Below are 15,070 nucleotides of genomic sequence, written 5' to 3' on the forward strand. Positions count from 1 at the left end.
CGGCCCTGCGAACCCTCGGGGCCATGGAGGAGGACCGCCTCCGGGACATTGAGCAGGAGTTCGATGATGCCCTGGCCCGAGACATCCACAAGTGAGCCGTCAAACTAGCCCGCTGCCCTTGTACATAGTTATGTAGGTAGTGTTAGGTTTCATTTTTTTTGGATTTATTTTGGACCTTTCGGACATTGGCCACATTTTTGTATATAGTTTATTTTATTAGTTAGTGTAGTTAGATAGGTTTCCTTTCTTTTGTTGGGATAATAGACCCTGGCTTGTTCCCATGTACATAGTTCACTGTTGGATTGTATTTTTCTTTCACATTTTAACCATGGAGCAATGGCTTTCTTTTTTATTTCCCATTGGATTTTGTTTTGTGGACAGTGACTTTGGACACCATTACTTTGGAATTTGATTTTTGGTTTTGCTTTTTTTCACGGACATGCTTCTTTTCATTTTTGTACATTCACATTTCTGTTTCTTTATTTTTTAATACATATTTTTTTAGTGAACTTCAATGTGTGGTATCTCATTGGTTTCATGCATTTCATGATATGGGTTTTGAGATTCACTGACACCCATTGGGTGTATGTGAGGGAAATGTGTTTGTTTCGGAACTTGCAATTGGTGTTCTTTGATGTAATTGCCAATTATGAGTGGGTGGATGCAATACTAGGGTAGTGTGTTTTGCATTTGGAGGCTGACCATAGGGACCAGGGATCTAGATTGTGATGACATGTTGGCTGGGGAACATGAGTTGGACATGGGTGGGGGCCTGCTGGCAGGTGCCCCACAGTGCTGGGGGGTGGAGGGGGTGGGAGACATGGGTGGGGGCCTGGTGGAGGGTGCCCCTGCACTGCTGGGGGGTGGGGGTGGTTTGGAACATGAGTTGGACATGGGTGGGGGCCTGCTGGCAGGTGCCCCACAGTGCTGGGGGGTGGGGGGGTGGGAGACATGGGTGGGGGGCTGATGGAGGGTGCCCCTGGTGGCTGGGGGTGCAGGGGGACATGCGTTGGTGGGCAGTAGTACAAGTTGACATGTGGGTTGGCTGGGTGGCATGGCCATGGTGGATGGGGTGCCTGCAGGACATGTGCAGGGTAGGCCCCTGTGGTGTGAGCCACCTGCAGGGGCTTTGGAGGGTGTAGAGGGAACACCTGGGAGGACCCACCCGTGCAATTCACGTGTGGTGCTCCCCGCACACCCCTGTAATACACGTACCCTGATGGAATTACGTGTGGAACTTCCCGCGCACCCCTGGAATACACGTACCCTGATGATGTCGCGTGTGATACTTCCCCCGCACCCCGAAGTACACGTACCCTGTTGAGATCGCGTGTGGAACTTCCTGCGCACCCCTGATATACACGTACCCTGCTGATGTCGCGTGTGAAACTTCCCCCGCACCCTGAAATACACGTACCCTGCTGATGTTGCGTGTGAAACTTCCCCCGCACCCCAAAATACACGTACCCTGCTGAAATCGCGTGTGGAACTTCCCGCACACCCCTGGAATACGCGTACCCTGCTCGCACGGGGCCAATCGCGTGTGGAACTTCCCGCGCACCCCTGAAATACACTTACCCTGCTGGAATCGCGTGTGGAACTTCCCGCGCAACCCTGAAATACACGTACCCTGCTCGCACGGGGCCAATCGCGTATGGAACTTCCCGCGCACCCCTGAAATACACGTACCCTGCTGTAATCGAGTGTGGAACTTCCCGCGCACCCCTGAAATACACGTACCCTGCAGCAATCGCGTGTGTGGACCTTCCCGCGCACCCCTGAAACCTGCTCGCACGGGGCCAATCGCGTGAGGTACTTCCCGCGCACCCCAGTGATACACGTAGCCCGCTTGCCGTGCTGGTACAGGGTTAGCGCAGCCCTTTGCGCTGGATTGGGGATTTTGATGGCTTTTCCCTGCGCGAGAGGCATTCTTGGGGGCGTAACTGGCGCTGCTGCAGGGTCGCTGCGCCACTGTGCGCCACGGCTGGTTTTGGTGGCTGGAATCCATGAATACACAGTGCGCGGAAATGGATTTTAGCGCACGCGGCTGGCGCAGGGATTAGCACGCGCACACTGTGACTGCATTCTATGAATTACCCCCATGGTGTTTTCTACTTCTGCCATAGCTAATGCTGCCTCATTTGCTATTAGTGGCTGTCCCAGTGGTTCTTGGCTTCCTGTTAAAGAAGGTTGACTACCTGTCGGGAGTGTCCTTATCTAGTTGGCTCTGGAGTTCTTCTTCATGTTGCTGTTCATTGTGCAACATTGTTTTGTACTGTGTAAAGGTTACATCGGTTTTAATGCTTTCATTTGCTTTGAAAGCGTCTTCATAGGAGTCATAGATATCTATTAACTAGTCTTCTTTTCTCCATGGTTTAAAATGTTGTAGCAGGGACATGTAATATAGTTATTTATGTGGAGGAGTTTTTAATGCCAATTTGATGTGATTAATTAAGCTTCATTTGGTAAGTTACACTAAGCTGCCTTCACAATTTTTCACTCTGTATCTACCTTTATTTTCATCTGGTTTTATATTATTTGTATATGTGAAGATTTGGGCTATGTGGTATAGACACATTGTTTCCAAAGTGCTACTCCTGTTTGGGTAGTCTGTGTCTAGTAAATTTCATTTTGAAAATGTCTTGGCTGTTGGGATCATTTTTGGCTATTGTTTCTATGTCGTCGTATGATTTGAGAACTTTTTTTCTAGATTTAGCAGGACCAAGACTTAGCCATAGTATATTTAAAGATTGGCCATACAAAGCAGTACCGGTTAAACGATCTGCAGCGTCATAGTAGCCACATTCATTATGAGAGAGCATGTTTATGCCTAAGCTGTACAATTTCGGAGACAGTGTTTTTTCCGAGGATAGGTCATCCCAGAGGTCTTGAAGCTCTGTTTTTTCTGCTTTGGTTAAGTAGGCTGTAACATATTGTGCAACTGCAGCGGAATTGTCTGCAATGTACTGCACATCTATGTTTGCATTCCATAAGAGGGCAATGATTGCATTGTAATCATTGATATATTTTGCTTCTTCTGCTCTTTTTATGTAATATGTGTTCTTAGGTGATTTACCTTTAACACTATGTCTAACTGAAGACACAAAGTTGTTTACTTGACCTGTTGCTGTAACTGGTTAAGGGAAACCAAAGCGGCATTTGGTGTAGTATTACCCTTTGCTTTTGTATTCGTGACAACAATATTTCCCACATTTGTGTCTTTGAAATTGTAAAATCTGTGCTTGAAGTTCACTATTTGTTGCTTCTGAAGGAATTTCAGAAGTGACATATTTTTCGATAAACTGTAAAACAGTGGCATCACTGTCTTGACCAAATTTAGGAGCATCTTTAATCCATAAAAGCATGTGGATATGTTGTGCTCTTCTGGCTTGGTATTCTTTTCTCCAAAAGAAGTGTTGCATTTCTCCGAGGGGAGGAACAGGTTTATTAGAAATAAAGTGTAGCATAGCAATGAAGCGATGGTGGAACTATCTTAAAACATTAACAGGATCTAGAGAGCAAAGTTCTCCAGGTGTTAGTATAACTATGTTTGTTTTGTTTTAGTTTGATATACGTAGGAAATCATGTAAATCTTCCTATGCATATTCCTTACAACTTAATGTAACAAACCAAGTGGGTGGGCCACGGTTTCTTATCATACAACGTACATCTCTGTGACGTCGGAACCAGTACTCTTTAGTTCCACGCATGTTTGCTAAAATATTTGTATTGCTTGTTTGTGAAACCTCATCTTTTTCTTGCACTTTTTCTAGTAATTGCGTAGCTGACATATTTTGAAAATGGGTACTTGTGGGCTTCCGTAGGAATCCTTCCTCTGCTAAGGCAGAAGGTTGGCATACAAGAGGGTGGCTCAGCCACAACCCACTTGCCTGAGATTCAGGAGGACCTGGTGCCACACAGGGTTCACCCCCCATCGCACCCCCCTGTTAGACGGGCAGGTCCCATCGCATGGCTGCAAGAATAAATTAGGAATTTGCATTTAACGCCCCCAGTTGCCCCCAGTTAGATGGCAATGCCAGTGGTGGGGGGGGGCTGCTGTTTCTAGAGGGTCTGAAAGCCGCTGACTGTGCAGTAATGTGAAGACAAAATCCCAGTAGCCTCAGGAGACAGCTTAGTGCTGCTCCTCGCAGTTCAGAGGTCATCTGAGAATGAAAACAGGCACACAGGGGCCTGTCAATTGCTCGCAATTCATCGGTGTAACATGTATTAGGCTGGGAGGTGAGGACCCCCAACCTCAAAACTATGTCACAGATTGCAAGATGCACAAGGCCAAGTTGGGTAGTAACACAAATATATAAATGCTGATAGAAACAAGTTCGTCAGAAGCTTGTTCACTTGGGTCATTGTGCCCCCACCCTTAGAAGACCACAAATGCCAGAATGCTGGTAGAACATGCCAGTTTAAGCCAATTTCGAAAATGGTTCAAGTGGGCACTGTGCTCCCTTGTCTGGATAAGGGACCACAAATCCCAGAATGCAATATGCATACCTGTAGTTTGTATTCATGCATGTGCATATGCATGCAGCTGCAAGTAGACTTGTACAGTAGTTTTTGTTTTGTAGTAGGTGCTTTCCAATGATATGAGACTTGTACTCAGAATGATCAACAGTACATTTGAAGCGCTGAACTCTGATGATGGAGTTAGATGTAGAGGTCCTGGATGTGATTGGTGGATGGTTGTGTGACTGCTTAGCTGTATCCAATGAGGGAATGGCACAGAAAGGGAAGTGGAAAGGGTAAAAGGGCTGCCCAAGAGTTATGCGCTCCGTGGTCATCGCGGCTGTCCGCGGACAGGGCGTGCCACATCTGGCGTTTTCCACCAAATCCAGCATTGAAAGGGGACTGTAGTGATTAGCCGATCAGGTGTTGAGGTTGTGGATTTGTGTTGAAAGAGGCTGTGTGTAGTGAAGATGGCAGAGGTGGAGAAAGTCAGGGTGATGGTGGTTGGAGATATGTTTGTGCATGGTTTACAGCAGTATGCTCAATGCAGGCATGTGGCAAACAATTTTGATGTTAAAGGAGCGGAGGTGGTGTGGAGAACTGTGCCTGATCGCAATGACCAGGGAATTGTACAAGTTTGTGAAGATATGGGCAGGATGAACAGTCCCCATGTGGTAGTTTTGCACTGTGGTGCTTTGCATTTGGGCTATGTCAGTGCCCCTACTTTGTTGGCAGATTTGAAACACTTGGTTAAAGAAGTAATGAACATCCTTCCAAATGCCAAAGTATTTTTTTCTGGATTAGTACCCAGGGCAATATGGGACAATAGTTCTGTATTTTGTCCCCAGCAGAACATTGCTAGGTATGCAATCAACCGAGGCATGTGTGCTTTCATGCTTAGAGCTGGTATGTTCTTCTCTAATAATGAGAATATTTATTCCAGTAATGCTGTTTATTTTAAAGAAGATGGCATTTCTTTATCTTTTATGGTAAATGCCATGCTGCTTTGGAATGCAAGGGTTGCTTTGGAGAAGGTTATGTGAAAGATTTAGGAGTAAAGTAAGACAAATAAAATTAAAAAAATACAAAATAACAGGTGTCTGTCAAGCATCTGCAAAAAAAACCCCAAAAATTGCTCTTTTCAGAGCCAACGTCAAAGGGGAAATGGGGCACACTATTTAAATTTAAATTCACAGCTCAGATTTTCGATATGTCCGCGGACATGGCAGTGGTCCGCGGATATCCCGTATTACATACAGGGATTTTGGGGTGGAGAGGCATGCAAATGAGAAAGATTAGAGCAAGGGATTGGTCAATAAAGTTTATTGGGTGTGTGGTGTAAGGAGAGAGTTTGTCAGAAAGTCTTTTTCCTGAGAGAAGAACAGATAGCTATGGCTGTGTGTTTTAGAAAACAGATTATCTGGATTTTGGGAGACTCATGGATACATTGGTTGGAGGTGCATGCAGAACGCTGTGGAGTAGCTGCACATATTGGATTCCCTCATGTAGAAATGCACTGGCATGGAGTGCGTGGAATGAAGTGGCTGGACCTGGTACCTCACTGTGCTACTTTGGAGACACAGCATCATCCAGACATAATTATAATTCATTGTGGAGGTAACAGATTAGCATATGTGTCTGGAATTTCTTTGCAATTTGCAATGAAAGAAGGACTTGGGTAGGTCATGGACATGTTTCCAAATTCCCAAGTAATTTTTTCTCGTATTGCGCAGAGACAAATGTGACTGTGTTCTTCTTTATTTGGTCCACAAATGTTGAAAAAGCGATGCACAATGTCAATAAGGCTGTTTGTGCCTTTTTTTAGAGATGTTGTCATGTCCTCTTTTCACAATGAAAATATTATATTTCGTTGCACATACATTTTTCGCAGAGACGGAGTCCATCTTACTTATGCTGGCAATCAGATTTTTCTGAGAAACGTTCAAAATGCATTGCAACCTTTTTTGTAATTACAGCCATCCATTTTGCAGTAGGTGGTGACTATTTGAAGTTTTTCAAACACAAAAAAACATACCAAAAGGCTCTTTTCAGAGCCACCACTTCCTCCCATAGAAAGGTTCAATGGTTATGATAGGGCAGCACCCCGAGGAGACCTTCTCGTGCTCTGTGACCACAGTCTCAAAAGCACTCCGAAGATGCTCACCCCTGCAGAGTACTGCATCGCAGTACATACACAATATTGTGACCCTAAAAAGGTAACAGTCAACAGCATCATGAATGGCCTGTGAGGCATCTGGAGGGATGCGCTGTCCATAGGAGTGTCTCTTGTGGTGACAGGAGCAGAAATGGAGGATGTTGTAGAGGAACTCAACCTACTACGTTTATCACAAGGTACAACCTTGCAAATAGCCCCACCGTGGAACGACCTTAGGTGTCGCTACATGGATGTCGTACCAAAGCTGTACAAACCAGGCCTCCCACGAATCAGCACCATTTTGCACTGGTTGCAGGTGACCTTATTCGCACATGCTTTTGGCACTCCACCATGAATGGTAAAAAACCGCCACACCCAAGACTCACGGCGAGTGCTGGTAGTAGGGACTTCTACTACCTCATCCTCTTCATCCTCTTCATCCTCCTCCTCGACATCCTCATGCCTGTTTCCATCTGTAGGCCCTTGGGGAGGTGGTGGTGGTGGAAGGGTTGGGGGTGTTGCTGAGGCAGAAGTAGCACCAACAGGAGCAGCAGCAGCCATGGATGCCATCAGGTTTGATGATGGGAAAGCAGCAAGAGCAGCAAGAGCAGCAAAAGCCGAAAATGACAATGCTCTGTCAGGTAGCCAGAAGTGCAATGAGAAAGAGCTCTGGGTTGTGGCCTTTTATAGGGGTACAGGTGCAGGCTCCGCAGACAGCCGCGCTGTCCGTGGACAGATCGAACACCCCAAAAAGGCTCAGAAAGTTCAAAAAAGTATGTAGAACGCCAGAGACATTGTCTGGGACATGTGCAATGGTGAATTTTTACTGTCAAATACTTTGGCTTGTCCAAAAAAGTACTTTTAAAATGTTCGGGGACCCAGACAGTGCAAATCAGGACACACGCTCAGCGTGGTTGCGGTCACATGATGATGTCGCAAACATGTCTGCGAATGTGACGGGTGTCCGCAGAACACCAAAGGCGTAGGAACAGTTTTGCGCATATAGCGGGTGTTCTGCGGACAGTGTTCGGGTCCTCAAACTAATTAAAAGTGCGACACACGTGAGACGGACAGTTACGGACAGGCGCGATGTTCGTAGGACTTATGGGTGTGGTGCGCTTGTGCGTAAATGTTGTACGGACAGTACGGACAGGTATAGTGTCCTTGGGACACCTCAATTTTGGTTAATTACAGGTATTCCGGACACTGAGTGTGTTCTAAGAACAGTTCCATGTTGCTTGCGGACAGTATGGACAGGTATAGTGTCCTTAGGACACCTCCATTTCAGTTAATTGCGGACATTCCGGACCCAGAGTGTGTTCTAAGAAGAGTTCCATCTTGCTTGCGGACCTTATGGACATATAAATATTGTCCTTAGGACACCTCCATTTTTTTAGTTGCGAACATTGCGGACACCGAATGTGTTCTAAGAACAGTTCCATGTTGCTATCGGACAGTACAGACAGGTATAGTTTCCTTAGAACACCTCCATTTTGGTTAATTGCGGACATTCCAGACATCAAGTGTTTTCTAAGGACAGTTCCATCTTGCTTGTGGACAGTACGGACAGGAATAATGTCCTCAGGACACCCCCATTTTGGTTAATTGCGGGCATCCCAACACCCGCGCCCTCCGCGGACACCCTTACTGCCTTTAAAAAAAAAAATAAGACACAAAGGCCTGAATTAAAACACACATAATATTTATTTTATTATACACACATATAAAATGTATGAAAGAGAGGGGGAAGCAGAAACTGACACAAATACAGGGGAATTAGGGGTTTGGAGAGGATGGATGGGAGGGGATGAAGGGATCGAAGTCTCATCATAACGTTTTTCTTGGTGGTGAGGGTTTGGGGATAGTTGACTGGGACCTGGAGAGGGGGAACAGGCACATGTGGGACAATGATATTTAATTTTTTCTTTCATTTCTTTAATGTGTTAAAAGATTGAAATTTTCCATAAGCATATCCAATTTTTGTTCCATGCGCTGCAGAGTATTTTGTAATGTCTCTTTTGCTATATTATTTTCAATGTGTGTATGGTCTGTTAAAAAAATATATATGTTACATAAAGTAATGATTATTAATTTACTTATATAAAGATGTGTCTACCATTAGTATAACTGTCTTCAGTCATTTCCTCATGCGGGAAATTTTCTTCAAGCCATTCCAAAGTACTGGACATTTCTGTGTACAATAAAATATATTGCTTTTAGTGTACCTAATACAGAAAGTTTAGAAATATATAAGAAAAATGAAGTTTACTAACTCGTTTCTGGTAAGTTTTGTTGTTACTGTTGTGTGTGTCTGCTGTTTCTTCTTGCTGTGCAGTTTCTGTGAGGTTATTATGTTGGAGGCATATCTTTTTATGGTTTGGTATATTTCATTTTTGTACATATGCTATTTAAATGGATGGTTGATGTGTTACATATATAGGTTCCACTTCTTTTTTATTATTACATTAATGTGTCTCTAGAGACAGTCACTATCAGCTAAGAGATTCACTGCTCGTGTCTGCAGTCTACGGCAGTCTCTCTACCCTTTCTATCGTCACTGAACTACTGAAAAACCACTGTGTACCGCGGAGCGGTGAGCGGAGCTTGAGGCAAGGTTGAGGCAGTCTACGGCAGTCTCTCTACCCTTTCTATCGTCACTGAACTACTGAAAAACCACTGTGTACCGCGGAGCAGTGAGCAGCGCTTGAGGCGAGGTTGAGGCAGTCTACGGCAGTCTCTCTACCCTTTCTATCGTCACTGAACTACTGAAAAACCACTGTGTACCGCGGAGCGGTGAGCGGAGCTTGAGGCGAGGTTGAGGCAGTCTACGGCAGTCTGCGGATCCCGCAGCTCCCGTGGTCTGCGACCCCTTACGATGAAACCTCGTGGACTTTGTCAAACCCCCATGCCTGAAAGCAGAGCGACTTCTCCTAGCCCGCAAGAACTTCAAGCAGAATGCTCTGAACGCCCCGCAGAGCATCGTTTCCTAAGAAGCAACTTTAAACCTGTAGATGTGGCACAAATGAAAACATCAACACGTAAAATGAAGGCTCCAAGGTTGGTCTCCCTGACCCCTGTGGTCTGTGATAGTGCCTTGACAACAGCAAGCCGCTTTGACTTTGAGAATCCTTTTGACAGAAACCAGCGCTCGCCCTCTGTGTCTTGTTAGACCCCTATGGAGCCTCCACTTGGTGACACAGACACGGAGGACATTCCACTCGACTCTCCATGCGTTGCAAAAACCACAAATATCATAAATTCTCTTACCTTGGAATCTCTCGCCCCCAGCATCAGAGAGGGCCGGAGTGCAAAGAACCAACCGGACCTATCAAACTCCAAAGCTGTGGCGGAGCCCCCGTCAACACTTCAGCCCGCCGCAATGGAATATGCACTGAAATCTTTGACCAACTCCTCTCCCTGCACTTACGCCCAGTCTGCACAGCCTTCCCGCCAGGCCCCTATGGTGGTGAGAGGTGCGGACGGTCCGCCCGTCAGAGGACGGTCGGCGTCTGCCCCTGCGCTGGCAGCCTGGGCGGAAACCTGGGTTGAGGAGGAAGCACTGGAGGACATCCTGGACGCCCCGGTCGGCGAGGGAGGAGTCTGTGCAAGCGTAAAGACGCAGCATCGTCCATTGGCATTGGAGCTCGGCTCTCTTGGCAGGGGGGACGCCGCTCCTAACAAGGCTCCAAGTCCTGCGAAAGGATCGATTTCCGCACCAGAAGAGTGCTTGGCTGACGTACCGCCGCCCGTTCAGGAGCCTAGCATCCACTTCGAAAATTCACTAACAGCGCCATCTACAACTCTGGCCCAAATTCACGCAGACAAAGAACAACCAGATTCAACATGTCTGCAAACGAAAAAAAACGCCAGTATTCACATCAAAACTCTGCCTAACACACAAGTGCTGGTAAAATCGGCGAGTAGACTAACCAGCGAGGAATCTCAAACAGGCGAACAGGCTCGGCAAAACTCCTTGGAATTAAATGATGGAAACCTTCTAAGTACGAAAGACTCTTCCATCCCAAGAACAAGAAAACTCCACAATGCCAATACATCCTGCGAACTCATTGAAGAACTACCGGAAGATCCGGCCCCGGAATCTGCTGCTCCCCAAAAATTGGCAAAGAATGTACAACAAAATACTCAACCAAAAAAATCGCAAAATACAAAAAGAAAATATAAGAAAAAAGACACAGGAAAAAAAAACCTCCTGTGCCCTTTGCTTTCATCAGCACAAAAAGATTTCTTTAAAAAAAAAAGCAAAAGAAAGTTGGACGAGGTTAATGAACTTTCGGATGCGGAAATTCTGGAAGCAATCCAGGATCTCCCACCCGCCACCAAAGCAAGGAAAACGTCCTTGTTCGTTAAAAAACTACCGGAACCATCAACCACAGACAAAAACGAACCTGAACCAAACGCTGCTCTAAAAAGAGGAAGACCTTCTATGAAAACTTTACCCGAAACAACTTCACCAACCGTGAAAGAAAGTGTTACAGACTCTAACCCCACCGCCTTGAATCCCGTGCTTTCCCTTACATCTAAAGCTAGTAGTCTGGGAACAACAGAGCCTGCAACCAACATCGGACTTTCAAAACTTCCACAAGTGGAAGATCAAATTGACATACCGCTGCCTCAAAGCGCTGAACTATGCCACATAGAGAAACCTGTTGACAAAAACGTAACAATATCTTCCCCAGTCCCAAATAATCAACAATCATTTGGGACTCAACCTTCGATCCAACTACACCAGGATCAACAAACGGGGAAAGCTATAAATCAAGACCGACCAACTCAAACAGATGATAGTCTGCCTCTCCCAGAACATTTGATGAATTCAACACCACACTCACGTTCACCACCAAGGAACAGGAGGCTAAGTGAAATAGCTCCTCCAGATCCAAGGGACTCTCCATAAAAAAAAAACGACTTGACCACCGTCATGTCGGCAATTACAATATCTCTAGCACCGTTTGGAAAGCTTTACGAAAGCATCAATGACTCGATAAAGGACAGCATCACAGTAACGGCAATGATGCATACCAAGTTGATATTTGTTGAAGGGTTCATCACTGCTCTAGAACAAACAAACAAGAAACACAGAGAAGCCTGGGATCTGAAACTATCGGTACTGGAAGAAAAATTACGGCTGATACAAAGCGTAAGTCTGGAAAAAAAATCTACAGGTGACAAAGAAACTCAGACCATACCTCAAACACAACCTACAAAAACGGCGCCGCTCTTTGCCACCCAAAAAAAAATTACTCTCTCAAACGATAGAATCTGCGAAATCGACACCTACAAAAATCACTTCGAAAAAACCATCAATTCCAACGCCAAAACCACCCATACTAAAGCTAACAAGAAGCCCTCAACACGGATCGACCACAAGGTGCAAAGAACCTATAGCAGACTTATTGCCCTCTGCAAAGGGAAACCTTAAAGAAAACAGATTACCCCTCGCGGGTGAAGCGACACAACAAGAAAATGGTATTATCGTCACCAATCAGACAACTCAATCACCACGATCGGCCGACGAATTTATCTGTCAAAGCTCGCTGATCGATATATCACAATACGAGGACTCAGCAGAAATCATCGAACTTGATAGCAAAACGGGAGACAGCCTTGCAAACCAAACTGAAGCTCAATTACAGACTCTTAAAGAAGCTGCTAGCAAATTTCTACCAACTAACCAGAGCAAGGATCTCTCTAACTCAGACCGGTCAGATGACCTGAGTATTGAACAACTATACGAAAAACTAAAAACCTCCAGATCAACTGCTCAAAGTAAATCTTCACCTAATAAAGAAAAAGGGGCTAAACCTAAACACATGCACGAATCTACGACAAGAACCTTTGACAAAACGACCGATGCAGCGCGCTTATTCAAGATCGAACAAAAATTGCCAGAAGACCATTACATGATCCTGAATAGAAGAAAAGTTCTCAAAATACTCAAACAGGTCGATATACTCAACACACTAAAATCTGACGACTTCACGCTCATAGAGCCATACCACAGAAATAACCAAGCTAAGGCATATCTCCATATCAAAAATTCAGCGCTTCGGGACATCCCTCAAGATGCTTACGCAAAAGTGGCCCGTGAGGGCTTCATCCTGACGGAGATCCAGATACAGAAAAACACCAATACTCAGATGGAAAACAACAAAATTCTGGCAGTGAAGAATTACAGATTTAAATCACAGACGGAAGAACTGTATAGATCGAGAAGACGGGGAGATCACTGTACCGATGGGAAAAACCCATCTATCACGACTCCAGAACCTCAGGGAAAGTCTCAACAAGAAGTGCCCACTCGAAATGTTATCGGGACGCTAATGATAAATATGAAGATAGAAACGATTGAGAAACTCCAACAACCTCAGAAGAACTCCTCCAACAGTGCGCCATTTTGAACGTAGACCTCTGTCCCCACTACACCACGTACTACCAAAACAAAATGCGGACCAGCAGACGACCAGCGTTCATCTTAAAACAACAAAGGACACATGGTCCTGGCTGAGAGATGCCTTCACTCCAGGATTTAAGAGATAGCAGCAAACTAGGGGAGCCAACTCTCCATCCCGGCGACCCGAACAAAAAAAAGTAGTCCAACGAGACGCCACAATATCCATAACGTCATGGAACACTAGAGGCCATGTACATTTAACCAAAACTGGCAGCTACAATCTTGGAACACATGACATTCTATGTCTTCAGGAAACGTGGCTAGTGAAGAAACCTGCACTTGACGGTTACACCGTCGAGATCTCTCCAGCAATTAAGGGTCCTTTCGGCAGACCGTCTTCTGGCCTACTGATTGCCATTCGAACAGGGACGAATTTACATACCATCAAAACAATTGTAGCCACCTATGCTTTCCTGGCAGTGCTTATAAGAACAAGCGATGAAAAAGACTCTGAAGTTTGGGCTATTATTAACACTTACTGGAACCCTCAAAGAATCTCATCTGACAAATTCTGTGATGAAGCAGCCAACATCATCGACGAAATAATGATCAAACACAAAACTTCAAATATTCTCATCTGTGGAGATTTGAATTGTAACTGCCTCCAGCCGACAGATAATGCTCCAGCGACAGAAAGAGGAAAACAGTGGGTTTCACTAATGAACTCTAAGAACCTTCATAACGCTGCTAAATCCAACAATAATCCGACTATCCCTACTTGGGAGCGAGACCAATCAACAGCAAACGTCGATTATATCTTTGACGCGGAAACAATCTACTTGAGCATAGCCTCTTTTGAGGTAATCAGAACGGAATTCAGTGATCACAACTTGTTAAACCTCACATGCAGAACCAATAGACGTGATCAACAATTCTACAACGTTGCAGTCGAGGTGAACACTCAGCTTTCCCGCTTGCGTTTTAGTGCTAAAGACATCAAGTCTCTAACAGAAGAATACAATAACCTCATTACGGATACAGAAGTGAATGATGAAATATCTAGGACCAGTTACATTCCACTGCTCCTCAAATTTAAAAAACCTCGAAAGGGGCCTGACATGAAGACAGATAACCCTAATCATTCCTATAACCAGAACCTAGTGATCAGACGCCGCCATCTAAGAAAACTAAAAAAAGAGGCAACTATTATGAGCTCCGCAAATATATGGGAATCCTACCGTCTGGAACTCACTTCATACAAACAGTGGCTTAGAAACAATAGATTGGCGCTTTACCAAGCAGATGCAGAAAACATGATTAAAACTATAGCCAACAAAAAACCCTGAGAATTCTGGAAACTGATCAACGACATGAAGTCTCATCCAAAATCAGTGATGATAAATGCAGTTTCTGAAGAATGCTGGTTCAATCACTTTTCTAAACTATTTGATCACCCTACCACAGACAACGAGAGGGTAAACCTACCAACTAAATCCTCCTGGATTGATCTATCTGACACAGAGGACATGAAGTCCATTATCATGAAATTGAAGCTCTCACGTGCACCTGGACCTGACGGCCTAGCAAATACTGACTTGAAGGAACATCCGGAGGCCTGGTCAGCAATCTTGAAACTGATTTTCAAACATTGCAAGGAACAAATGATAATCCCGAGCTCCTGGAACCAAGCCATTATCGTCCCAATTTTTAAAAAAGGCACGAGAGAAGACCCCTCCAACTATCGTCCCATTGCCCTACTGGACGTTATTGGCAAAGTTTTTGCTACTTTACTCCTGACCCATTTCCGGAACTGGTTTACTACTTCTCCAGCCAGGGATCCTCTCCAATCAGGTTTCCAAAAAAACGCTGGCACTACTGCCAACATAATGATCCTAAACATCTTAAAAGAAAAGGCATTACTTGGGGCTCCCCGAATCTTCCTCGCCTTTGTGGATCTATCCCAAGCTTTTGATAAAGTGGACAGATCGAAACTATGGACCAAGCTGAAAAACTGGAACCGTCCAAATCAGATTCTCGACCCA

This window comes from Ambystoma mexicanum, chromosome 5p, assembly GCF_040938575.1.
Source record: "Ambystoma mexicanum isolate Mex_15411 chromosome 5p, UKY_AmexF1_1, whole genome shotgun sequence".
NCBI lineage: Eukaryota > Metazoa > Chordata > Amphibia > Caudata > Ambystomatidae > Ambystoma > Ambystoma mexicanum.